Genomic DNA, 26,758 nt, shown 5'->3' on the forward strand with positions numbered 1-26,758 from the left:
ATTCCCCTCATTTGTTTTTCTTGGAATGTGTATAGGAAGGTATTGTTGAATTTTTAATTTTTTTTTTTTTTTTTAAGAGAGGGTGGGGAGGGGCAGAGGGAGAGAATCTTAAGCAGGCTCCGTGCCCAGCGCAGAACCCAACACAGGGCTGGACTTATAATCCTGAGATCACGACCTGAGCCAAAATCAGGAATCAGATGCTTAACCGACTGAGGCACCCAGGCGCCCCTCTTGGTTCTCACAGAGGGGAATCTAGAACTGCTATATGATGTTCTAAGTATGAAAATAGTTTTACTTTCTGAACGATCAGTTCAAAATGAAAAGAAAAAATGTTCAAGTTAGGTGGGAAAAGGATTGTATTAATTTATTTTCTTATTTTCATGAAGACAAAGGTAATACCCATGCAATTAAGTGCAAAGATTTAAGTTTTCTTCAGCAAAGACTTTAATGTCAACAAATGACATATGCCTTCAAATATCTCTATTCAGTTATGGACATTTGAAGAATTTGGGGATTAAGTTTTATTGTGTACACATACAGCTTTTATCTCTATTCTGCTCACATTCTAGTCATAGTTAAAGAAGCTATAGGCTCTTTGCCTTTACATTTTGGTAAAAAAAATCATGAGCTATCTACAAGGTGACATGTGCTCAGTAGAGACTTCGGTGTCCTCATCTTACAGGTAGTGGACTTTGTCATGTTAAGAACTTCAATGTATTTACTGTTATAATTATTGTTAAAGTAATTACAACCGTTGACAGTAGGCTCAATAGTGTCATGTTCTTGTATTTTTACTGATCTTAAAAATGTTTTAGAAGCTGGTCTGCATTAAAGTTTATTTAACTTCAAATGTCAACTTCCTAGATTGTTCTGAAACTCCTATTGCTTTTTTTTTCTGGAGCATACTCATTTTTATTTTATTTATATATTTATTTAATTTAAATTCATGGTAGTTAACATATAGTGTATTATTAGTTTCAGAGGTAGAGGTCAATGATTAATCAGTTGCATAGAACACCCAGTGCTCATTATATCACGTGCCCTACTTAATACCCATCACCCAGTTACCCCATTATCCCCCCCCAGCAAATCTCAGTTTGTTCCCTAGAGTTAAGAGTCATTCTTATGGTTTGCTTTTTGAAGAAAGCCAGATTTTATGTGCCATATGGGTCCATTTTCAAAACCTTCAAAGAATTATAATAGTTTATAATCCCATTTTCATACATTCTAAGTCAAAACTAGTCTTTTTTAAAAAAGCTTTATTTATTTGAGAGAAAGCACACATAAGCAGGGGGAGAGGCAGAGGGAGAGGGAGAAGCAGACTCCCCGCCAAGCAGGGAGCCCGATGTGGGGCTCGATCTCAGGACTCCAGGATCATGACCTGAGCTGAAGGCAGACGCTTAACCCACTGCGCCACCTGGGTGCTCCTAAATCAAACTAGTCTTTTATAAAAAGTTGAACATGAACTTGTGTTTCCTTGTAGAGTGATTTTCTTGGTTCTACCTGTCAGGGTTGCTGTGTTGATCCCCAGAACCTCCACCAGTAGCAGGCTGCAGCCGGGCCACAGCTTGGAGTCTGTTCCTGGAGCACACCCGAATGGCTGAAGGTCTCAAACACTTGGAAACATATAAAGGTTTTCAGGGACGTTTTTGCAAATTTAAAATGTGGTAAAACCCATTTGTTTCTCTGTTAATTAGATAATACTGTGTGTTTCTGTGTTTGTGGGAAAGATTGTTAAGAGAAGTAAGTCTTGTTTTGTTTGTTTTTTATTTAAGCCAGAAAGCAGAGCAGATTGGAACTCTGTTGTTTGTATTCCTTTTCTTGTCTGCCTAAGATACGCTGACTAACAAAAACTTGCAGAGAAATAGCTTTCTTTTGAGTTGCAGAAATGCCCCCAGAAACATTAATGCCCGTATCTCCCCTACTCCCCTCCACCCGAGCGTCTTGTTTGCTGTTTTCTTCAGCCTAATGACTGTCTCTGTAAATTGTATGGACTTAAAAGTCCCCACTCCCATCATTTCACTGATGGATCTCCTCAAAGTACCTGAGACTCCGCCCTGGATCAGCAGTGGTCGAGTCATCCACCCCCATTGGCTTTTTGGGCTGATGCTTGGGCATTAGGAATATTTTGTACATTTTCCCCTTTGAATAATTTTCCCTTGTATTGGTCTTTCTTTTCATGGAGGGACCGTTGAAAACATGGGGAATCTTATCACCACACTGAGCCCCTGCCACCATCAAGATTTCCTCCAGAATGAAGCTGTGAATTGCCAATCATATCTGGATTATACCTGGAATATGTGACTCTCCTCCTTTAAGTGGCTCGATCGATTTGCTAAATACATTTGATTGGGTTTATCTATTAAGTGAATAGAAAAAATAAAATCTAAACCTATGTTGATAAAAATTAAACTTTTTCATAATGATTTGATGAATCATTGCTATATGTTAGCCCCTGCCAGCAGGCTATCTACATGTAATGTAGTTACATTTTCAAGAATCAGTTTGATCACTAAAATAATTTGACAAGGTTGGTGAAAGTCATCTATGGACTCCTTTTTCTTGTAATTATATGTTTAGAATGATGAATAGTTCATTTTTCCTGTATGTCCACTTTTTGAAAATATAATGAGAATCAAATTTCTCATTGGTCTGAGCCTCTACAGTGCCCTGTGGAATATTTCTGTATATCTTTCATAAGAGAAAAATGATGAGCAAGACCCATGAAAGCCCTCTGCTCACAGAACTTCTAGTAGGAGAAAGAGGGTGGTTGAATCTTAGGAGCACTGTAGTCCAGGCCTGATTTAGCTTAGTCCCTAATTGTATTAAAATATCACCCCCCGAGGGGCGCCTGGGTGACTTAGTTGGTTAAGCGTCTGCATTCCCCTCAGGTCATGATCTCACTGTCCTGAGATCGAGCTCCACATTGGGCTCCTCGCTCAGTGGGGAGATTTCACCTTTCTCAGAAGGACAGAGAGAATGTGACAGAAGAAGAAATGAAACTTTTGGGAGAAGTAAACCTGTTAATGGCAATGGGGAAGTGGGTCAGGAAAAGGAGGGAGATGGAGGGTGAGGGAAGGTTTTAATTCCCCTGCCCTTCTGGTTCCTTTGCTTCCCCTCCCCTCCCCTCTCCTCCCCTCCCCTCCCCTCTCCTCTCCTCTCCTTTCCTTTCACTTTCTTTCAGATGATTGTTACTCAAAATGTTGCAAGCCATTATTGGAATGATCCCATGGGAAGAGTGAGATGGGCCTATTTTAAGAAGCTACAGGGACAGGAGGCAAGAGCATGTGGAGAGAGGGCTGTTTGGACATTTGGCACCACTTCTGTTGTAACAGGAGGGAATGGGATACTGATACAGATGTGGTCACAGTTGTAGGGCTGCTGGCAGGAATCTCTGGTTGCTTTAATATGTTTTCATGAAATATACACGGGTCAGCAATGGAGAGTGCAGAGGGGATTTAAGAAATTGTAGGAGAGAGCAGAAGGATCAAATACACTTACTAGGAAAGGGGCAGTGATGCATGCCAAATTCAAGGTTGGGTCTTGAGATTAGAAAAGGAGCAGAGAAGAGAAAGTAAGGATGGTAGGTTCCTTCAGTTGGAAGATGAAATGGTTTTTTGGGGACAAAGTTTGTAATCTTAGAGGATAGCTTGGAGAGGCTTGCAAGGGAAGACGTGATGTTTTCAGACCTTAAGGAATACTTTGCTACAGGAGGCCAGGCTAGAGAGTTATAAAACTGCTCTTAAAAGCCAAGACTAGGGAGGAGAGAAGATAAAACTAGGAAAAGGAGTAGTAGTTGCTATCATATCAGGGAGAATTATTGGGACCTAAAGAAATATAACACAGGGAGAGAGGATGAAGTTTAAGGGAGTGAAATAGAATTATTTCCTTAAAGGCAGCCTAGACTCATGAACCTTGAGACAGGAAACCCATTAAAGATGCTCATAGGGGTTCAGTAATAAGTGCGATTGGACAGCTGTCCCCTAGAGACTCAGGACTATGGAAGGTTAGATGTGAGAAGAAAAGGTAAGAGAGAGTACTTCAGGCGCTACCAGATGAATGAAGATGCCACAGTATTTTAGGCAGGGAAGCAGGTCTAAACTGCATGGACAGTTTACAGAGCTAGTTCTCTAAGGGAAGGTACAGAGAACACGAGGGCTGCTAGGGGACAGGCAGGCAGGATGCTAGCATGTGGGTTTCATGGTAGACTGGGGGCAAATAGTTCAGGTGGAATTTTATAACAGAGTTGAGAAGACACAAAATTTGTTCAAATAATAAATGCTTTGGCAAAATAAAACCTTACCAATTTTATACCTTTCACTGTGGGAGTTCCCTCAAGGCCTAAATTATGGAAGAATAGCAAAAGACAAATATCTGGGTTTGGAAAGAAGGGAACCAAAGAAGGCATGCTGATTTGACAGTGTCAGAACCTAATGGCGTACATGAGAAAAAGAGAATGTAAGCAGAAGAGGAGAGTTTGCGAACATCTGCTGTACCTTCTGAACTTTGTAGCAGGAACCAGAAGGAAAAGGTACAGTGGGAGCTTATTTCTCCTTTACAGAGAAAGATACAGCAAAAGAAACAATTTCTGCTACCATGGAAGTAGTTAGCACAGGTAAGTTACTCAAGACTGGGAAAATTGTGACTGGCTTCCCCCGACCAAGTTGTGGGAAGGGCACACATCATCCCAGTGATCATTGTGGAGGGGCTGGGGTTTTTCTCGTTTCTCAGATATTTATTCTTTTGGTCCCAGTGATGACTGTTCTCATGACTGCTGTCCCAGGGGTGAGTCTCTCTGGGCTTCTATCTTTACTGTAGTTTTTAGCAGTATGGGTGTTCTATTGTGGATCCCTTGTATATGAGAAGCCGCTTTTTTTTTTTTTACTGTTTTTAAGATTCTGTCTTTGCCTTTGGCTTTCGATATTTTGATTATGATGTATCTAGCTGCAGATCTCTTTATCTGATTGGGACTTCGTTGAGTTTAGTGTTCAGCTACTGACTGGATAGAGATTTTCTTAAAACACCCGAACCCAGAAAGTATCCAACCTTCCCTGAAGGGCTCTATATGTGTGTTGGGGACCTCCAGTATTCCAGCAGGGGATTTGCCACTCTGCTTTTGCCTTTAGTTCTTGCTTGCACAGTCTTAAGATCAGCCAGAGGTGAGAGTGCAGGGCCTTCTCAGGTTTTCCTGAGTATACACACAGCTCTGCATGTGTATGTGACCTTTTAGCTTCTCAAGAATATGTCAGAACTTTGCAAAGGTCCCTCTTGACATCTCATTCCCTAGTTTTTCCTTTAAACTAAAACTTAAGAAGTAAGAATTTTTGGTCAGCCCTAACTAATGTTGCCACTTCAAGCAGCCACAATGTTAAACAATTGCCACTGATTGTTTTCGAGAAGTGCCCCAGGGGATATGGCTGTTTGTACAGAGTGAGCCCCAGAGTCATATTAAATAAAGAGAAACCCCGAGAATAGAGCTTTTTACAATGCTGCCAGACAGGTCAAATAGGGACAGATATCTTGGTATGAACTTCTGGGGAGTCCTAAACCCATTCTACTTTCTCCAGTGGATGCTAAGCTACAATTTTTCACAGCTACTACAGTTATGAGACTGTTAGTTTTCATGGCTACTGCTAAGCTGGGGAGAGGGAGATTGAAATAGGTTTGCTGTTCTTACTGAGATTCAGTTATTTGTCTTGAATAAATGCTCTTTGAATAGCTGCAACATTTTGGTTAATTTCATAAGTTATGAAAAAGTTAATTTTGACACTCTTTGGTAGTATTTTCATTACTTGTATAGAGGGGTGGTCTTCTGATGGTTCTTACTCTGCCATCTCAGAAGTGCTTCTCTCATGCATTCTTGACATGCAAATGCTAGGACTGTGTGCTTCCCCAGTTTTGCATCTGCCGCATTTTAACTCTGTTCTCCTTTGGTTCATGTAAGTACAGAGAGGCAGATCAGCAAGTCAGCTGCCATGCAGGCTCCCAACTGGGGAATGGCACATCAGATTATCTCTCTTGCAAGCCCTTAATTTTTGTGATTGGTACATATGACGCCTCCTTCACTTGATTTTGGGTGGATGTCGGAGCAAGCACTTTTCTCCCTCTACTTAAAGGGAAGGAGGGAAGGAAAAGCTGAAGCATTCTCCATTGAGCCAATGATTAGGATGATCATATAATCTATTATTTGAACCAATAAATATATATATAAAGAGAGAAGAGAAGCAGGGGGAGCGGCAGGCAGAGGGAGAGGGAGAAGCAGGCTTCCCACTGAGCAGAGAGCCCGATGACGTGGGGCTCTATCCCAGGAGACTGAGATCATGATCTGACCTGAAGGCAGATGTTTAACTGACTGAGCCACCCAGGTGCCCCTGAACCAGGATATTTTTAATAGCAAAAAGAGTATTAAAGATAATTTAGTATATGCATATGTGCATAAAGGGAGGGAGAGAAAGAGGGAAGGAGGATAGGGTAGAGAAAGTCACACAGACATACATACACAGACATACCTAAAAAGAGACAGAGCCGGGGTGGAGGGAGAGAGATTTATTAACTCCAAATTAATTTGATCACATTGGTGCATCTGAAGATAGTTATATTAGAAAAACTTCTTAAAACAAGTTTTTATATAAAACACAAAATATCTATGTGCATTAAAACAAAATAAATGGAGATTTTTGATGTTATCTGAACTTAAAGCAAAATGACTATTCTTGGTATATGTTCATATGTGTTAATTGCATCCTAAAATTATCTTTATTTAATACCGTGTCCTTGATTTTTTTTAAAAAATGTATGTTTTAATATAGTCTCTTACTAATTTTTCATAAAATTTTCAGCAATCATCTTCAAAGTAACATTTGTGGATAATAAATTTGAGATTTTTGACACCTTCATTTGACTCCTTCTCTATTTACTTTAATTTTACAGATTTTTAATTGAGAAAATACTCTCTCAGAGGTGTTTAGGGACCTGGTAAGTGCAGAGCAAATTTTGCTAAATATGGAAATTCTCAATACTATTTAAAAAATATTGAAATTGTAAATATTTCAAACAAATACTTTTGTGGTTATTGTCTTTGTTGTTTCCATTTAAGGCACATTCCATTGACAAATATTTTTATAAACTCATCAGAGAAGTTGTTTCTTTTGATGATCTTTGAATGTTTTGTTAAGTTTATATGCTACAAAATCATGATGCTTCTGAATTTTATCTTCTTGTGGTACAACATATAAATTCATACAATTAAAAATAGGTGCTTCATCAACAAATTCCTCCTACAAGTTGAGATGGTTTCAAGCAAAATTATAGAATTTCAGAATGAAATCCTCCTCTCCCGTTGGCCTCTCATCATTTAAAATGTTGGGCGTTTCTTTTGTTTTTGTAAGGATAAATGTCAATGAGTCCTGTTTTCAAGCTTTTCCCCAATAATTGCAAGTTGCCCAGACTTCAAAAGTAGGTTTTATTTGGCTCTTTGGGTTGAATAATCTGATCAAAGCTTACAACAGATTTTGAACAAACTAAAACAAAAATTTAGAAAAATATAAGAAATATTTAATCCATTGTAGAACCCTTAGTTTGATGTACAAAGGGGTTCTTCAAAGTGCAAACATTTTTGCAATGGTGGATGAGAGGAAGCAGAGAGAAAAGGACCTATCAGCAAGTAGAGTTTGTTTTTGTTTAACAACATTGTCACCAAAACATTGTAGTTCACATGCTCTTTGATATATAAAGATATCAATTTGACAATGACAGCTGGTTGGTGGACTATCACATGCACAGCACAACCATTCTGAATACCTTTCTGCTCCGTAAGTCCTCAGTTTGGTAAGAATATTACTGAACCACAACACAGTGCTCCACTTCAATGTGGACTCATGTGATCCTCACAAAACCTACTATTTTGTCATATGTTCAGTTTTTTTTATCAGTATAGCTTTTATTGCATATTTAAAATATCACAAGTCTGAAAAATCATCCGGCATCTTGCTGTTTCTGTAGATGGACCACTCAGATCTTATTCATCAGCCTGCTGAACTGTTCCTTTTTCAGAAACATAGATACCATCCAAAAATTTTCTGATATCCTTGTTTTTAACAGTTGTGGCTTGCTGAATCAAAGCAGCTGAGTTCGATACAAGTTCAATGTCATTTCCTTCGAGAATTAACTCATCTTTTTGGGCTTGAGATACAGAACAAGCAACACCTGGCCTCATCCGAACCCTGCGGATGTATTTCTCACCCAAGAAATTTCGGATTTCAACAAGAGAACCATTCTCCTGAATAACGACGTTGACGGGGAAGTGAGCATACACAGACCTCATCTTGTAATGGAAGCCCAGTGTAACGCCCTTGATCATGTTCTGTACATGACTACAGATAGTGCGAACAGTAGCCAGCTCTTTTCTATTTCCCCACCATTTGTCAACTCAGAGCCTCGTCATTTTCTTTCCAAGAAGACTGAGTTCTACATTGATGTGATTGAAGTCCCTTCGCAGGGTTCCTCTGGGTCCCTTTACAATAACTGTGCATCCCTTCAGAGTGATGTCGACATTTTCTGGAATGTTGACAGTCTGATTGCTGAGAATGGTCTTCATTCTCGCAGGAGATGTGGCAAAAATCTCATATGTTCAGTTTTTTAACTGAATTCACAATAGCATTCACAGTAATGTCAGGTGCTCTCATCCTCAACAGAATGGAATTCCAAAAACATTTACTTTATTCTATGAATTTGGATGAGAAACTGAATCATCACTGGAATTAAACTGATTTTCTATTTTAAATATCTGGTGACAGGATGTAAAACTGGCATAATTTAACTCTTTACATTATTCCTTTGGATCGAGCACATTAATAGCCATTGCTTCACATTTTGTACATGAACCAGAAAGCTCAGACTGAGTCAGATTAATTTACAAAACTCATTTGATCTAATGCAAAGGGAGAAGATCTGATAACTTGATCAGTTTCTATTTGGTTTGGGGTACCCTGGCTGGGCTGAACTCGAGTCAGACCACCTCATAGCCCATGGGACAGACTTTTGGGTTCATTTCACATCCTTCGTTGAGCAGGCTGGGTCCAGACTGGCATGGTTCTAAAGATGGCCTCCTGCTAGGAAGATCCCAGCATAGCAGGCATATACCTGCCTAGGTCTTCCAGATCATGTGGAAGGAAGCTTTAGGAGGAGTCTACCTGACATTCCAAGTGCAATGAGGTCTTCCCACATGGCTGGCAGGAGCATCAACTATTTCCAGTTTAGGTGGGCTTTGGAAATTGCCTGTTTCTTCATGGTGGGTCTTTTCTTGGGTAGTTATTTCTCCTGGATATACAGATCACTTTTTCACCAGAGGAGTCTGCAGATCTTGGAGCTTGCTCTTTGGGCAGCCCCGTCCTCTCTGATACTCCTGCCCCCACTGCTGCCCCATCCCCTTGGTCTGGTTGGGTTCTCCTGGCTTGTCTGCTCTTTGGCCTGGAAACTGCCTCCAGGCAGAAAGCCAAGAAATTGTGGCCCCCTTGTTTATTTCCCTTCTTCAGGGACTACAGTGATGCTGGCTGTCCAGTGCCAGAAAATCATATATTTTTTCTGGTTTTCTAGTTGTTTAAACAAAGAGAATGAATCCAGTCCCTGTTACTACATCTTGGCCTGAAATAGATGTCCTGGGTTTTGCCTTTAGTTTTGTAGTTTTGAGGGGATTTGTTTTTTGACAGAATTTCTCTGTATCAGAGATAGAACATTCTCTTGCCTTTTGCCCTTTGGAAAGGAGATTTTTGGGTAGAATAAATAATGTTGGTAGAGAAATACTTGGAAGGTAGGGTGAGAGATTTTGCCCAGTGACGGTAAACAGCTGTAGACTATAGGGTTCTCATTCTTCCAGGGGCAAGTGGACTAGTTTTCTTCTGAAAGTGTATGAAGGGGAGATGGAAGGGTGTTTTTTATGCCTCCACTTGACTCAGGGGCACCACACAAGTGAGCACACACCCCATCCAACCCAGAATAGGATTTTAGTAACTCTGGCTGCTAGCCGGTGCCCTGCAGGGACCGCGATAGAGGTGTGGCTACTCACTGAACTGTGGTTGCAGAGTGCTCACACACCTGTGAGCACATCTTGGGAGGGTAAATCTGTGTGAAAGGACCTCATGCATACTCAGGCAACGTAATCGTCTCGACGACTCAGGATGAGCATTGTGAAAACAGATGGCTGTGTAATGGTGTATGGAATGAAGATCCCTATAGGTCTTTGGTGTCCTGCTGTTTCTGTCCTTCTCTTTCTGGCTCTGCCCTGTCGGTGAACTCTTCTTCCAGGGAATTTGTCTCAACACTTCATCCTCCCCACTGTAATTGACTACCTTCAATCTATTGTAGACTAGAAACAAGCTAACAAAACGTCACATGGACATACACATCAGCACTGCTGAAGACCATGGGTGAACGCTGGGGGCTCTCATTTGGGGAAAATGCATGAGTTCCAAGCACAGACTCTGCAGGCTAGTCCCAGCTGCAAACCTCGTGGGCTTGCTTTTTGGGTCTTGGATAAGTCCAGGTGGGATAGGGAAGTGATATGTCTTTGTTCATTTTGAAATAGGCAGCTCCCCTTACTTGGCTGTCTGGTCATTTCCTACAGCTCTTCTGGGGCTGGCCAAGGCACACCTTATCTTTTAATGAGATATTAGCGATGTGGAAATCCATTTAGAAACAGGTGGGCACGAGTTTTACCTGGAAATGGCATCTTGGCTATAAGAACGCCATTTATCACCAAGATTATGGGTTGCTTTTAAGAAGTATCTCTGCTTATTATTCATAAGGCATATGCAGAATAATTCACTGTTGGTGACTCAGCTAAATGATTGAAAAGAAAATTCAGTGAAAACCCAGCTTTAACTGCACATCATGGACTCATTTGATGCTCTGTTTGTTCCTTAGCTCCTGTTTCTCATTTCAAATGCTGGGATAAAACACTTAAAAGAGATTTGAATGTGAACTTTGAGGTTTAGAATGACCTACTCAGAGAATTTTAAAAGAGATTTTAGACGTGGTATGTCTTTGGCATTGTGCACTAGTAACGCCAACACACGTTAGTTTGAATAAAATTTCCCTGTCACACTTTTTGGTAGGAAAACAAGTTTACATGCTAAGTAAGCTGACTTCTTTTCTGGGGGGCAGAGGGAAGCACACATAGGATATTCAAAATTTTTAAAATTAGAAAATTGGTGAGTTTAAATTTTTTTCTTATTTCTCATAGTGACATATTTTGATCTATTTCTGACATTTTGCATAATGGGCAAATTCCAGATTGCCATGGGAGAAAGGTCAGGGAATACCTACCTCCTAGGGGTACAGGTGCTGGTGAGCTGGTCAGCAAACTGTAGCTCTTAGATGTCATAACTTCTTTTATTTTTATTTAAAAAAAATCTGTCCAATGAAAACTTAGAACTTTTCATGAAACACTGATTTTTGGTATGTTTTAATTTCTTTTGATAAATTTTAAGGCCAAAATCATGTATACTTTCTATGCTACTATTAAAGCTTTAATACAGAAACTGGTAGAAAATATAAGGAAATGAAAAGTATGGGAGACCAACTTCGTAATTATCAACATCAGCTACCTCATTTTTTAGCCCCAAATCACTGACTCCTCATTACTCTTGTAAAAACTTTTCCATGATAATTCCTTTTGTATTCCATTTGTTTTTTTAGGAATTCTGGAGTTAAACTTTCTTTTCTTTTTCTTTTTTAAAGGTATTTATTTTTTTGAGAGAGAGAGAGATTGGGAGCACCAGCAGGGGGAAGGGCAGAGGGAGAGGGAGAAACAGACTCCCTGCTCCGTGGGGAGCCTGACATGGGGCTCGATCCCGGTACCCTGAGATCATGACTGGAGTCAAAAGAAGACCCTTACCTGACTGTGCCATCCAGGTACCCCCTTTCTTTTCTTTTCTTTTTTTTTTGAAAAAATTTTTCCATATTTATTGCTATATAGTTGATATATCACATTTATGAGTTTAAGGTGTACAATGTTTTGATGCATTATATATTGCAACATTATTACCACTGTTGCTTTAGCTAGCATCTCCATCATATCACATAATTACCATTTCTTTTTTGTGGTGAGAACACTTAAGCTCTACTCTCTTAGAAATGTTCAAGTCTATGATCTGGTATTTTTTAACTATAATCACCATACTATACTTTAGATTTTCAGCATTTATTCGTCTTAAAACTAGAAGTTTGGACCCTTCCTCCAACATCTGTGTTTACATTTTCAAAATGGTTACATTATTTCTTCTCCTCTTCCCATATGCTCACCAAGAATACTCTGGGGGAAAAAGTCTTAGCTAATAGGCAGTGGTGTGCTGGTAAATGGTGAACAGTTGGCTTTCTGGGAGAGGGTGGGGGAAGCCCTTCCTGTAAACATTTGTCAGCTTCCGAGGTGTGACTCTTCCCACCATGGCTGATTCCCAGCTGTCAAGGTGACACCAGTGACTGTACCAATGGGAGAGTTGTGTGTAACCAGCTTTTGTGACTCTGTGTGAGCAGGCACCTACCCTCCACTGCAGAGACAAATGCGCTTGATGGAAACACAGCTTCCTGTAACAACCCCTCAAAGGCCCATGTGTTCCTAGAACTGTTTTCTCAAAACCGTGAACATGGGGCAAACTAAACATTTGGATTAGATATCTAAAAATAATTACTTCTCTCAAAGTATCTTTTTACTGTAAGAGTGTAGTTCTCATCTTTCCGTGGTAAAGACAGGTTTTTTTTTTTTAAAGATTTATGTATTTATTTGAGGGAGTGCACGTGTGTACTAGTGGGGGGAGGGGCAGAGGGAGAGAGAATTTTAAGCAGACTGACACTGAGCGCGGAGCCCGATGGAGGGCTCTGTCTCAGGGCACGTGAGATGACGACCTGAGCCGAAACCAAGAGTCAGATGCGTAACTAACTGAGCCACCCAGGCGCCACCTCCCCCCGCCCTTTTTTAAAGATAAAACAGATCTTATAAAAATAATAGTCATAAAAATCGTGGACAGTCAAATGGAGTTCTCATTCTTCTTTTACCAGAGCTAGCCAAGCAGTCAATGAGAAATAACGACCAGATGTAGGTTCTTTCTTTATAGATCTCATCTATTTATATTGATATTTGAAAAAAAAATAGCATAACATATGTCATTAGTTAACTTTTTGGTATGCTTTCTAGGAGTCTAATGAATTTATCAGAGAAGTGTTAATTTCATTTTGGGTGAAATAATTTTTCTTGGTCATCTTTCCAACCATTTAAAACAATGTTTCTCAGACTTGCCATATTTGGGATGTGAAAAAAAAACAAATATTTTGTATGTGTGGTATAGAAGCGAGTAAGGCTAAGCTAGGAGTTAATTTTGATGAATGACATACGTACACGTAAAAGCTGTAGTTGCTGCATAGTTACTTAAAGCTTAGATACGATTTTTTTTCTTTGACCTCTATAGCAACAATACTGCATTTTTGTTGAGTGACTCCTCTGCTCTGAACAGTTAATGAAATACAGTGGGATGGGTTGGTTTGCATAAGATATGAGCTTGATCAGCAAGAATCTGGAAAACGTAGTGTGGCGGGAATTTCAGGACCTGTAGCATCGGGGGGAGGAAGAGTTGTCAATTCAGTTCCGTTAATACTACTTTGAGAGTGAATGTCAAGTACCCAACAGTACTTGACATGTAGTAGCGCCTCAACAAGTGTCAGATGGTGGTCGGGGCATAAGGCATCATCCCTGGTGACATAACTTCAAGGCCGCCTTCCTCCTGGGGTGCAGAGAACACGTGCTGTCCAAGGTGACAGAAGAGAGACTGTCAGGTGCAGTCAGGGAAAGCTTCATCAAGGTGGCAGATGTGACCCGAGCGTGGAGACAGGTGTGGCGGGCTGGTGCAGCCATTCCAGGTGGCACAATTCTCAACGGCAGCCGGTGCGCTGGAGTGGAGATTTTGGGTAGGATTGTGCTGGGAAGTGGAGGGGGCGAGGGGAGTAGATCCTGGAGAAAATGTGGGCATCATTGCTCATTAGCCTGAGGAACTTGGACTGGCGATGCAGGTGGGGGTGGGGGAAGGATATGCCTTCTGATCTGGGGCTTCCACGATCAAAACCAGCCTTTCAGGAAGACCCCTGATTAGGACATGTAGGGCTTTCATGTTTGCCCAGGAAACAGCCCCTCCTGTGGTTCTATTTGGGTGTGCCCCGACCTTAGCAATCCCTGTGATTAATGGAGGCCCAGACACTATGCTTTTTTTAAACATTTATTTTATTTTATTTTAAAATGTTTATTTATTTTAGAAAGAGAGGGGGGGTGGGTAGGGACCGAGGGAGAGAGAAAATTTCAAGCACACTCCCCACTGAGCGCAGAGCCTGACAAGGAGCTGGATCCCAGGACCCCGAGATCATGACCTGAGCCAAAATCAAAAGCCAGTCGCTTGCCCAACTGAGCCACCCAGGCATTCAGTTTGTTAACATTTAAAAATTATAAATAAGCTATAAATGGTTACAATAAAAATTCTTCATATTTGTTCATAATCAATATTCATTCATAGAAATAAAATCAAAATATATGTGAAGTTATGTTTCTTATGATTGAAGTTGGCAAAATAGCAAATTGTTCAAGTTGTGGATTTGATTTTCATGCTTATATTTGCTGTTTTGATCAATAATTAAATTTTCATAAAATAAACTAGTGACACCTGTTCACAAATTTTATGTGTGTCATGTTTGACAGAAGTGTGCTCATCTTTACTGTTGTTAAATTTTAAAGATTTTATTTATTTATTTGACAAACAGTGCAAGAGAGGGAACACAAGCAGGGGGAGTGGGAGAGGGAAAAGCAGGCTTCCCGCAGAGCAAGGAGCCCGATGCGGGGCTCGATCCCAGGACCCCGGGACCATGACCTGAGCCGAAGGCAGACACTCAAGGACTGAGCCACCCAGGCACCCCTGTTGTTAAAATTTTTGACAGGCTGCCTCTGTGAATGTTTTCCGTTACTATTTCTTCTCTGCTTTAGGCCCCATTTTCAGGTTTTCTACTTGTAGCAAAATACCAACTCTCATCATTTTTAATGATGTAACGTAGGGCTTTTTTTAAAAATTTTTTTATTGTTATGTTAATCACCATATATTACATAATTTGTTTTGGTGTACTGTTCCATGATTCATTGTTTGTTCATAACACCCAGTGCTCCATGCAGAATGTGCCCTCCTCAATACCCATCACCAGGCCATAACGTAGGGCTTTTGTAGAAAAAATCCACCAACCCTTGATCTAGAAGATTAGAAAGGAAAATGCAGTTGCAAAATATAAAATTTCAACATGTTACCAATAAAATATAAATTTAGGTAAGTAAAAGTTAAATTAGATGTATTTTTCATGATGTTTTTGAGAGAGCTTTTTGGTAAAATATTCAGACTTATTAAAATTAAAAGGCAAAATAGAAATAATAACTAGTGAATATAAAAAGACTAAATAAAAATTATTTTAATAAATAAATCCGATTGGGGCACCTGGGTGGCTCAGTCCTTAAGTGTCTGCCTTCGGCTCAGGTCATGATCCCAGGGTCCTGGGATCGAGCCCCGCATCGGGCTCCCTGCTCAGCGGGAGACTGCTTCTCCCTCTCCCACTCCCCCTGCTTGTGTTCCTGCTCTCACTATCTCTCTCTCTGTCAAATAAATAAATAAATAAAAATCTTTAAAAAAATAAATAAAGCTGATAGTTGAAATACACTTTATGCAAAATTTAAAAGTTTTTATAAAAATGAAAGTATTTCATAAAACTAGTGTTCAGTGTCTACCTAGTTCTGGTTGTAAAGAATCACAATCATGCTTCATGGATGCTATGTGCAGAATCCGTATGATGCTTCCCTCATGATAAATCTAGACCTACATAGACACGAATTTAAGGGTCCTAGGAATTGTTTATATTACAAAACATTCCTCAGCCCCCTGCAGAGTTGTTGCTGAGGCCACACTAATCACAAGCAGCAGGAATCAGGCTGTTAAGACAGCTAGGGAGGGGGGCTCGGCCCGGCGCCCGGGGGCAGGACTGATCACATCAATCGCGTCACGCTCTCTGAGAGGAAGGAGGTGGTAAGTCGGTGACCTAAATACCTGCATGGCTCTGGCGCCCACTCTGGGTGGCCTCCCTGGTGCACCGCGCAAGGCCTCGTGGCATTCACGTGCGCCACCCTGGGGACACAGGGTGGAAGGGTGACTGTGGATAGAGCTGCAGCCCCGGGGCCCACCCCGCAGGGCCAGGCCTCCACAGGCTCTGATCTGTTGATTTTCCATGTATTTGTCCTCCGCCTGGACCTACCCACCCCACTCCTTGCAGGAATGGGAGTTAATTCTAATTTTAATTCTAATTTTGTTTCTATCTGGTTTAGCACCTCAGATGGTTAATTCTGATGTTTAATCTGCCATTTGACAACCGGTGGTGGGGATTGTTAATACAAACAATAAATTGGGGGGGGGGCAGAATGAAGAGGTGGCCTCCGGTCAGCTGGCAGCTCTGGAGAAGTATCTCAGAAACTGCTTGCTGGAAAGATCTGCACCAAGGTTGGGCAGGAGATAGGAAACCCCTCTGTTCCGGGTTAACCTTTTCTACCTTAGTGCAGTACTTTCAGGCGGCTCTAGAGAGGCAGGGCAAGAAAATACGGTTTCTAGAGGAAATAGCTAACTTACCAGAACAGCGCCCAGTGGTTGCCTAAATGGAATTTGGAATTATGGCTCTCTCGGCTCAGGAGAGTATTGATGGCTCTGATGTCCAGTTGCTGTAGCGAGCTCATAGGATGTTTCCACCAACACTACAGTTCATTGCAGCAAGCACGAAGCCAAAAGGATTTCCTCGCTAACGGCCAACCGGCTTTTGGCCATATTCTAAAACGTCACCACAAAATAAAAATAGTTAATCATTCTAGACCTTTAGAAATGTCAGATCAGAAAGACAAAGATAGATGTCTAAATAGAAATCCGAGCCACGATCTGCTCTGGGTACATTTCCAGTTCTACTAACGAAAAGATTTTGAAATAATTTGCTCACTGATAAGCAACAGCAGTGGTTTGAAGTATGTCATTTGTGTCTACTGACGCCTTCCCTTCCTTTCTTTGTTTGCTGTATTTCTCACACTCAGTGAGGGGCTCTATTGTGCTGCTCATGTCTTAAAGCTAAGACTGCCCAGCTACAAACAAAATCCTGTGCAGGATGCTGAGTTAAATCCAGAGTGCCACGACTTTGCTTGTGTTTTGATGTTCATGAGGTCAGAGTCCCGTGGGCAGAGCCACATTCCACAAAATGTGGTGGATACTCCAAGAGTATCACTTCTCGCCACAGCAGATAGCCACCAGCCCCTTGTGCCTGATCAAGGACGGGAGAGATCCTCTGCTTGGTGGTCCTGAAGTCGAGTCATTCCTCGTGGCTGACCCCGCAGGGACTGTGGTGAAGGGGGTGGCGGACGATCGTGCCTAGATCGGAAATGCAGTGGGCGTGGCCTGGAGCCAGAAGACGCGGATTCGGGTCCCTGCATACACGGCTGAATGGCCCTTATTGCCCAGCTGAAGTCTGTGAGCCTCAGTGTACTCGTTTGCTTTTTCCTTGTTGTTCATAATCCACACAAATGGGTGATTTATACGTGGAACAATCCAGGTTTGCATAATTGAGAACCAAAACCATGGGGCATTTCCAAGCCCCTGAGATTACACTTGTTAACTTAAAACAAAGGTGTGTTCACTCGCAGTGAGGTCAGTGCCTCCTGCTTTCCTACAGGACAAAAGGCAGGCTGATGGTCTACCTGTGATGGTGGGGCCCTCGCTGACCTTGACCCTGACCTCCAGTGTGAGGAGGCAGCAGGGCCTGGGGCTCACCCTTCTTGTGCTCCACTCCCAGAAATCCTCCTCCTGGGCTCTGGTCACCTGGCTTTTCAGGGAGCTTGGTCTTTCTTGACAGAGTCAGGACACATATTTCTTCCTAACTACATGTCCTTCCAGCCCATGTCTGACAAGACGATCGTTCACCTTTGTGTTTCTGCAGTGTAGCGAGCTAATGGTGGAGAGAAAACACTACCTTTGATAGCAGCTAGCCAAGAGGAAGCTTGGGCTGAGTTCACTCTCTGCCAAACCCGGGAACAGTGATCTTTTTGTTGCCATTTCCATTGTAATCTCCTTTGTTTTTTATTTCCAAAGAGAGGAGAGGCCTCCTAAAGCCGAGTCCTGCGGAGTCCAAGAGTCAGGCCAGCCCAGTGCCTGGTGCAGCCCTGAGACACATGGAACCGGCTGTCAGCCTGGTGGGGACACGCCTGTTGCTGACCTGGAGTCATTGCCTTGCCTCGAAGGGGAAAGAGAAAACCATCAGATCGGCTCTGTTTGGCCCAGGAATTTCTTTCTGTTTAGATGTTGAAGAATTGCAGTGGCTGTCCTTAGAATTTTTTAAGCTGCTAGGTGGGCAGCTACAGCCATCCTCACAAGTCCTGTGAAATAAATGTCAGAAGACATACAATTCTGGGCATATGCTCTCACCGATTAGAGTAAAACTCTGTGTGGTTCACAGAGTAAAGGCGGGAGCCTATCTGCTAATAACAGGCTCCATTTATCACTGAAAAATTAATGCATGTAAAGATCCAACATGATGTTACTAACAATTTTATTTGAAAGAATTCAACTTTGTCTGGATTCCCTTAAAAATCTGACTATAGTAGTGTAATGCTGACACATACGTTTTATGTAGTATTGGGCTTGGGTTAGCAGTAGAGTAGGTAAGATCCCATAAATGTTCGAGTGCATTATCTATACTTTTCACAGTTTATGGAGCCAAAAATCATTCTGTCATTACCAGGTAATAATTAGTTCCACCTTCTCCTAATCTCTAATTGGTTAAGCAGGGGCATGACAAAGTCGTGTGGTGTGGAAGAAAACACGAAGAGGGGCATGTAAATTAATATCATTGCAGATCATTATGGTGGTCACATTTACCCCTTTCCGTGCAGATATTTTCCAAGAACATCTTTAAAGTATCTCTAGCTCCGAGCTCACCGGAATTCCTGACTTATGGTGGTGGGCGGGGAGACTGTAACAATGTCTAGCCAGCTCTCAGAGGCTTGCAGAAGCCCTTTGAGAACTCTCCGATTTCTGTCAGCTTCCCCCCTTCGACTGAAACTGTCAGGACTGTTTTGTAAGTACTGGCAACACAAAGTCTTGCCATGGCTCCTGATACCTCTTTTGTCTAGGTGATTATTTTTTAGCGGAAAGGATGCAGAGGTTTTTTTTTTTTTTTTGGATTTTATATTAACGGTGGGTTATGCCATTGCTTAAGGTTAAGAGGAAAATTAGTGTGTGTGTCTCACATTAAAAAACTCTCTTGTGTAGCTAAAATCTCATCAGGATCCAATGATATTTAAATACCATTTGCATTGTTTGCTTGGGGTATCCATATGACAAGAACATTTGTGATTAGCCTCTGAGTTTTGCAGTTGCTTTGGGTGAAGACTTTGTGATTGTCCTTTTTCATAGTATGACTTAAACAGCATGACCCACCTAGACAAGATTTTAAAGACTCATATGCTTGATGATTTGTTTGCATCCTTATTTCCACCTGTTCTTTCAAATGGATGAAAATCACTTGTGAGAAACATGCTCAGACAGTGTAACAGAAATGTTAAGAGACCCAACAGAATCAAACAATATGTTACCTGAAATATTTGAAAAGTGAAAAAAGCTGCAACTATAAATATGTTAAAGATGTTAGTATAAAAGACTCTGACTAGCATGTGATTTTTAAAAGTGTGTTTTCTGTTAACATTAGATTTTCACTTCCTTTTACTGTGTCTGCAGTGTCAAAACCTTTCCTTAAATAAAAATAATAAAAGCAACACCATGGGCACCGCAGCTGAAGGTTTCATGGCGCGGATTACTCGGCACAGAAGCCCGTCCGAGCAGCTGAAACGGTGCAGGGGTTGAGGCTCCGCAGAGACCTTGCTAGCCCCGCGTCAGGAGGGAGATGGTCCTGCTAACACTTACTGAATGCTCAGCCTATTACAATCCCCTGCTTAGCTTTTTATCAACTTAATTGAAATATACAATGAACTGCATCCATTTGAACTGTGCGTTTTGAAGAAGTTTGAAAAATGTATAGACCCATGAGCCCCCCACTGATTCAAAATATAAAGTTTTCGTCACCCCCCAAAAGTTGCCTCGTGCCCCTCGGTGGTCCTTTCTTCCCACACGCCTGGCCCCAGGCAACTACTGGTCAGCTCTCTGTCAATAAATTGTGTTTTTATAAATGGAATTGGACATTATGTACCCTTTATGCTTTGTTTTCTAGAAATTATGTCTTACGATTACTAATAAAATATGTATTTTTTTCCAAAAAGGTTGCTATTTGGTTATGAACCTGCAAAGGAAACTCTTTTCATCACGGCAGAGCACATCAGAGGGCGGTCCCTCCGCACACCGTATTCATTTCCTGAGGCTGCCGTCATGGAGTACCACGAATGGGGTGGCTTAAAACTAACATGTATTCTCTCACAAGGCGGGACACTGGAGTCGGAAATCCAGGTGTCAGCAGGGCCGCGTTCCCTCTGAGACTCAGGGTCAGATCCTTCCTGGTCTCTTCCAGAATCTGGCGGTGGCTGGCAATCCTTGGCATCCCTGCGGGCATCACCCTGCTCGCTGCCTCTGTTGTCTCAGGGCATGCTCCTTGTGCGTCTGTCTTCGCTAGGCATCTCCTCTTCTTATGAGAACACCAATCATTGGATTTAGAGTCACCCTAATCCACAGTGACCTCATCCTTGCTAATTGCTTCTGCAAAGACCCTGTTTCCAAGTAAGTTCATATTCATGGGCCCTGGAGGTTAGGACTGGGACATATACTTTTGGGGACATAATTAACCTATAACACTCAGCTAGGTCATTGGCCCTGGGAGTATAAGTAAGTATCTACGGGTGTCTGTTTTAAATGATACCATGTGAAAACCTGAAAATAGAGAGCAAAAGGCAAGAAAGGGTGTGGACTGAGTTCCCACTGCCATGTGAAGATTGACAGAACAGCCAGCCTGAGGCCGAGAGCTGGGCTGCCTTGGACAAGCCCCCGCATCGTCGCTGGTCTCCTGTCTCTGGGTGGCCTCTGCCGAATGAGAGGAAATCCCGTGCGAGGGCTTGGCTGGGCTGGCCGAGGGTGTTAGGACAGCGCCATCCAAAAGAAAGTGAATGTGGGCCACAGATGGGAGCCATATGGGCAATTTCAAATTTTCTAGTAGCCACATTAAAAGAAGTAAAATGAAACAGGTACAGTTAGTTTTAGTAATATATTTTATTGGACCTCATATACCAAAATGTCATCATTTCCAGGTAAGTATGGAGTATGAAAGGAGAAAGTATGAAAGTATGAAGGAGATCGTCGGCTCTTTCTGTAGTAAGCCTTCAAATCCAGCGTATATTTTACCTTTCCAGCACGTCTCAGTTTGGATGGCCACATTTCAAGCACTCAAGCGCGAGATGTACCAGTGGTCCCCATATTGGGCAGTGAGGTGACAGAATGGCCATTGGAAGTCGTGCTGTCTTTGGGTATCAGTGGTGGGACGCTCCAGTGACATGGAACCAAGTGTCCGGGCCAGCCTCTGTGGAGTGATGTTGCTTCCAGAATACTTGACACAAACATTCACCATCTCTGCAGTGCACCTCTCAGAAGGGGAACCATCATGATGAGGAACAGGAGAAGGGTGGGGGAGGGTGGTTTGCAAATAAGAAAATCGGCCGGGAGCATTTATATTACTCACCCAAAGTCATGCATCTAGGAATGAGGGTCAGGCAAAACGGGTGCTCTCCAGTGTGATGCTACCTCTCCCCAGGCCTAGACCCTTAGCCTGGGGAGTGAGGGTCCCAGATGACTTCCGACATTCCTTCCAGCCCTGGGCCTGTACGTTGTTGTGTTAGCAGCATCTTTGGCCCAACCTGTACATGCAGACATGCTATTTGGCATTTGGCAGTGAGTCTTCCAGGATCATAACAGCTGGGGGTTTGGGATCTCTGCATTTCCATAGCTTCAGGGTTTGGCTGGAGGAATGATTAATGATAAAAGCAGAAAACAAATGGTCTGAAATCCAGATACCTCAGCCAAGTCTCACATGGCTAAGTCCCAGTAGTGATAAATAATAAAATAATGACATCACTCTTCTCTGTGATCCAATATGGTGTGAAAGGAAAATAAATGGCTTATAATTCGCAAGTTCCAGCTATATTTTATATTGTTCTACTTCTTTTCTTTTCTTTTTTTTTAAAGATTTTTTTAAAAGATTTTATTTATTTGAGAGAGAGAATGAGAGAGAGAGAGCACATGAGAGTGGGGAGGGCCAGAGGGAGAAGCAGACTCCCCGCTGAGCGGGGAGCCCGATGCGGGACTCGATCCCGGGACTCCAGGATCATGACCTGAGCCGAAGGCAGTCGCTTAACCAACTGAGCCACCCAGGCGCCCCTGTTCTACTTCTTTTCAATGTGTTTTTCTCAGTTGCTTCAACACGATGAGCTGTGTTTCTATCAATTATACCCCAGCATTCAGCATATAAAACATTCCTCAACTTACAGATAGATTTAATGTGCTTTTCCAGTTGCTCCAAAAGCTCAGAATACAGTTAGAACTTAACCACCCCGATTTCCAAATTATGGGGACATTAATGTATGGGTCCCTCTGAAGACGTGGTCCTGGCCCCGGAGCCCTACACATGGGAATGTTTGCAAGTGACCTTGGAGGGGACACAGATTCCGCAGGGGACACACACTCCACCATTCACTTTCTTCTGCTTTACATCAGGGATCAGACACAGGACTTGTTTATTTTAAAAAGGCACTAATTTCTCAGGGTCCATCGTCTCTCATGGTTCGTCTCCCCCCCCCCGATTTCCCCCCTTCATTCTTCCCTTCCTTCTCCTAATGTCCTCCCTGCTGTTCCTTATGTTCACAAATAAGTGAAACCATATGATAATTGACTTTCTCTGCTGGACTTATTTCACTTAGCATCATCTCCTCCAGTCCCATCCATGTGGATGTAAAAGTGGGGTATTCATCCTTTCTGATGGCTGAGTAATATTCCATTGTATATATGGACCACATCTTCTTTATCCATTCATCTGTTGAAGGGCATCTCGGCTCTTTCCACAGTTTGGCTACTGGGGACATTGCTGCTATGAACCCTGGGGTGCATATGGTCCTTCTTTTCACTACACCTGTGTCTTTGGGGTAAATACCCAGGAGTGCAATTGCTGGGTCGTAGGGTAGCTCTATTTTTAATTTTTTGAGTTACATCCACACTGTTTTCCAAAGTGGCTGTACCAACTTGCATTCCCACCAACAGTGTAAGAATTTCTTGTTTCTGGGGCGCCTGGGTGGCTCAGTTGGTTGGGTGACTGCCTTCAGCTCAGGTCATGATCCTGGAGTCCCAGGATCGAGTCCCGCATCGGGCACCCTGCTCGGCAGGGAGTCTGCTTCTCCCTCTGACCTTCCCCCCTCTCGTGCTCTCTCTCTCTATCTCATTCTCTCTCTCAAATATCTTAAATAAAAAAAGAATTTGTTGTTTCTTGCCTTGTCAATTTTTGCCATTCTAACTTGTGTAAGGTGGTATCTCAATGTGGTTTTGATTTGAATTTCCCTGATGGCTCAGGATGATGAACATTTTTTCATGTGTCTGTTAGCCATTTGTATGTCTTCTTTTGAGAAGTGTCTGTTCATGTCTTCTGCTCATTTATTGACTTGATTATTTGTTTTAGAGGGGAGGGGGTGGGGGGATGGGTTAGCCCGGTGATGGGTATTAAAGAGGGCACGTTCTGTGTGGAGCACTGGGTGTTATACACAAACAATGAATCATGGAACACTGCATCAAAAACTAATGATGTAATGTATGGTGATTAACATAACATAATAACATAAAATTAAAAAAAATAAAAAGTCACTAATTTCCAGTTGATTGCTGAGTGTAGTGATCACCCATTCACCTGTTTATTTGCAGAAGCACATTCGCTGAATGGTTGTAGGGCCAGGCTTGGGCCAGGCTTGGGGGATCAGACCAGAGTCAGGAAGCACCGCTGCGTTAGAGATGGCTGATTCTGCGGGCTGGAACACATGTCAACAAACACGCCTGTGTGGACCCTGCGGCCCGAGAGAAGAGTGAGTACAAAGGTGGGGAGTGAGTGGTGACAGTGAAGTGCGCCTAGCTCTTGTGAGACACACTCAACAGTTTCTTCTGGTAGCTCTTTTCTGAAGCGTTATGAGCCCCTCCTTTTAGATGAGGGAAATGTAGCTCAGAGGGGTAAAAGCCGTGGTATAAAGCTGCGTGGCAGTGAGGGTGGGGTTGGGACCCCACGTGCGGGCACAGGGACATGCCCATGTGGCACAGGGACATCGGCATAGGCTTATCTGCATGTCACGCTCTGGTTCGAGGAGGGAGGTGTTTAAAAGGGCTTTAAGGTGACTCCTCCAGATAGGAGGCCCCTCAGATGATGGATTCCTTCATTCATCCTCCAGTGGACACGTACTGATAAATACCTGATCCATGCTTGCACTTCACCAGCAAAGTCAAATACCAAACAGCAGGGATCATCCGCTATGTGAACACAGCACATTGGCAAGACGGAGGGGTGGCAGGAGGGCTTGGTCCAGGGCCCGCGCTGGGGCTTTGACTTGGTGCCGGTGGCCCTGCATGCAGTTCTCATTCAGACGGTGCCAGTTCGGAGGGGCCAGCCTCTCTCCACACCCCTGTACGTGTCTCCCCATCTCCCATGGACAGGGCTTCCAAGGCCGTGCGCTGGTGGGGTGCCCTGCCTTCCCCGGCCCAGGGGAGTGGGAAGTACGGAGCAAGACCCCCAGCTCCATTGGCGGAGACTCAGGGTCCCTGCTAGTTCTGCCGCTTCCCCTATATGAGTCCCCCTCCTGCTCCCTTTACCGACAATTCCAAACTCACTATTTAGCCACACACCGCAAAGACCCTACAGACTTCATTGTTCCCTGCTTTTCAGCAGCAGCTTGGCCTGTTCCTTCATGGAGAAAGTGGGGGCTCTCTCTCCAGTCTTATCCTAATGCCTTCAGAGGGCTGTAGGTCCACACCTCTCCTCTTCTCCTACTTCCAGAACCATGGGATATGGTGGAGAAACCCAATCCTCGATTTCATTTGATTTTAATTAATTTAAATTTAACTAAGTTAAATCTGAATCGGCGCCTACCACCTTGAAGAGCACAGACTGGGAACTTCCTTCCTTTTTATTGTAGGGGTTGGCCCACATCCTGTCTCTCATTTCTCCGCCCCAGCTCCAGGACTTTGCTCCTCCCTCAAAACATCGCGGGGGCCTGGAGGTTGCGATTCTCAGTCCCAATTCCGAACAGAAAGTGTCTGTAATAAGCTGTGCCTGGGCCAATTCCACCTCTCTGTCTGCATCACGTGTCTGTCTTTTCCACGGGATTGGGACCAGTGGCCCACGTGTGAATTCAGAACTCCGAGCAGTTTACACAGGAAACACATGCTCACGAAAGAAGTCACTTAGGAAAATGTTTGTTGGAGTCAAGGTCCTGTGGCGAGGGAACGGCTCAGTGGAGGAAAGGACAGACCTGAGCCCTGCTCCCTGGGAACGCGAGTCTCATCCGTCAGACTAACTGATGCTGTTGTTCTGGGGGCCCAGGAGTGCCACCAGCCCCGGGAAGGGCCCGCGGGCCACAGAGCGCCTGGGGCTCTCAGAAGAGGCAACTGGGCCACTGTCCATCCACAGTGTGCTGTAAGAGGACACGTCCTCCAGGCCACAGACACAGGCCTTGGAAGCGAGTCCGGGGGGACTCTGAGATGTCTGGGGACAGGGCCAGTTCAGTGGGGCTTCCCCGAGAGCAGGAGGTGGGGTGAGCAGACATGAGACCCCCGAGGCCAGCGGAGGGACATCAGGAAGGGCTCTGGGCCTCATCTGGGAAGCAGCACGCAGCGCCTGGAACCTTCCCTGTGGGGAGCAGCACTCAGGTCTGTGCGGGTGGAGGGCCTTCGGATGACGAGGTGGGATTTGGATCAGAGGGTGAGCAAGACTGGAGGCTGGGGGTGCGGTGGGGGACACGAGGCCCTGGGCCAGGAGAGGGTGGGCTCAGGAGGGGCAGGGGTGATGGTGGAAGCGACCCATGAGGGTCCTGCCTGCATTTGGGCCATGTGCCCAGCTGGCCCTGTGGGAGCGGGGGGCTGGCTGGGGGCTGACAGGGGGCGGCTGGGCACGGAGGTGCTGAGTGATTTCCCAGGTGGCCAGCGGAATGCTGCAGACCCGGGCTCAGACAACAGAAAAGCATCATCTCACAGGCCGGAGGCCAGAAGCCCAAGACAGGGTGTCTCGGGGGGTTCCTTCTGAGGCCATGAGGGCGAGTCTCATCCTGCCACCCCTCCCCTGCTTCTCATGGCTGGCGGGTCACATTTGGTGTTTCTAGCAGCTCTCCGCCTTCTGTTTCACGTGGTGCCCCCGCTGTGCATGTGTGTGCGTGTCCAAATTCCCCCTTAAATGAGGACATGTTGGTCGTATTGGATTAGGGCCCACCCGGCTCCAGCGTGAACGCACCTTGTCCAGGTGTATCCACAATGAACCTATTTCCACATAAGCTCACGTTCTGAGGTGTTGGGCTTAGGACCTCAGCATGAGAATTTGGGGATGTGATTCAACCCATAGCAAGGTCTGGCAACTTTGGAAAGAGATGGGAGTTGGCCACGTGGATGGGGCTGGCTGGGATTCTAGGAGTGAATGTGGTCTCCCGGAAGGC

At 43.7% G+C, this 26,758-nt stretch overlaps 1 long non-coding RNA gene and 1 pseudogene across 1 annotated transcript; one reads left to right on the forward strand and one right to left on the reverse strand.

The window, feature by feature from the left end:
* Positions 1 to 8,015: 8,015 nt before the first annotated feature.
* Positions 8,016 to 8,604, reverse strand: LOC114205942 (large ribosomal subunit protein uL6 pseudogene; annotated as a pseudogene).
* Positions 8,605 to 11,764: 3,160 nt separating this feature from the next.
* LOC148163495 (uncharacterized) lies at positions 11,765 to 20,283 on the forward strand. Its single transcript, XR_015768863.1, has 2 exons — positions 11,765 to 11,910; positions 18,186 to 20,283. It is a non-coding gene; the product is annotated as an uncharacterized LOC148163495 (long non-coding RNA).
* The last annotated feature ends 6,475 nt before the right edge of the window (positions 20,284 to 26,758 follow it).

Source organism: Eumetopias jubatus, unplaced genomic scaffold (genome assembly GCF_037043125.1).
Source record: "Eumetopias jubatus isolate StellerSeaLion01/CBP00866 unplaced genomic scaffold, mEumJub1_p1.0 scaffold_9, whole genome shotgun sequence".
Taxonomy (NCBI): domain Eukaryota; kingdom Metazoa; phylum Chordata; class Mammalia; order Carnivora; family Otariidae; genus Eumetopias; species Eumetopias jubatus.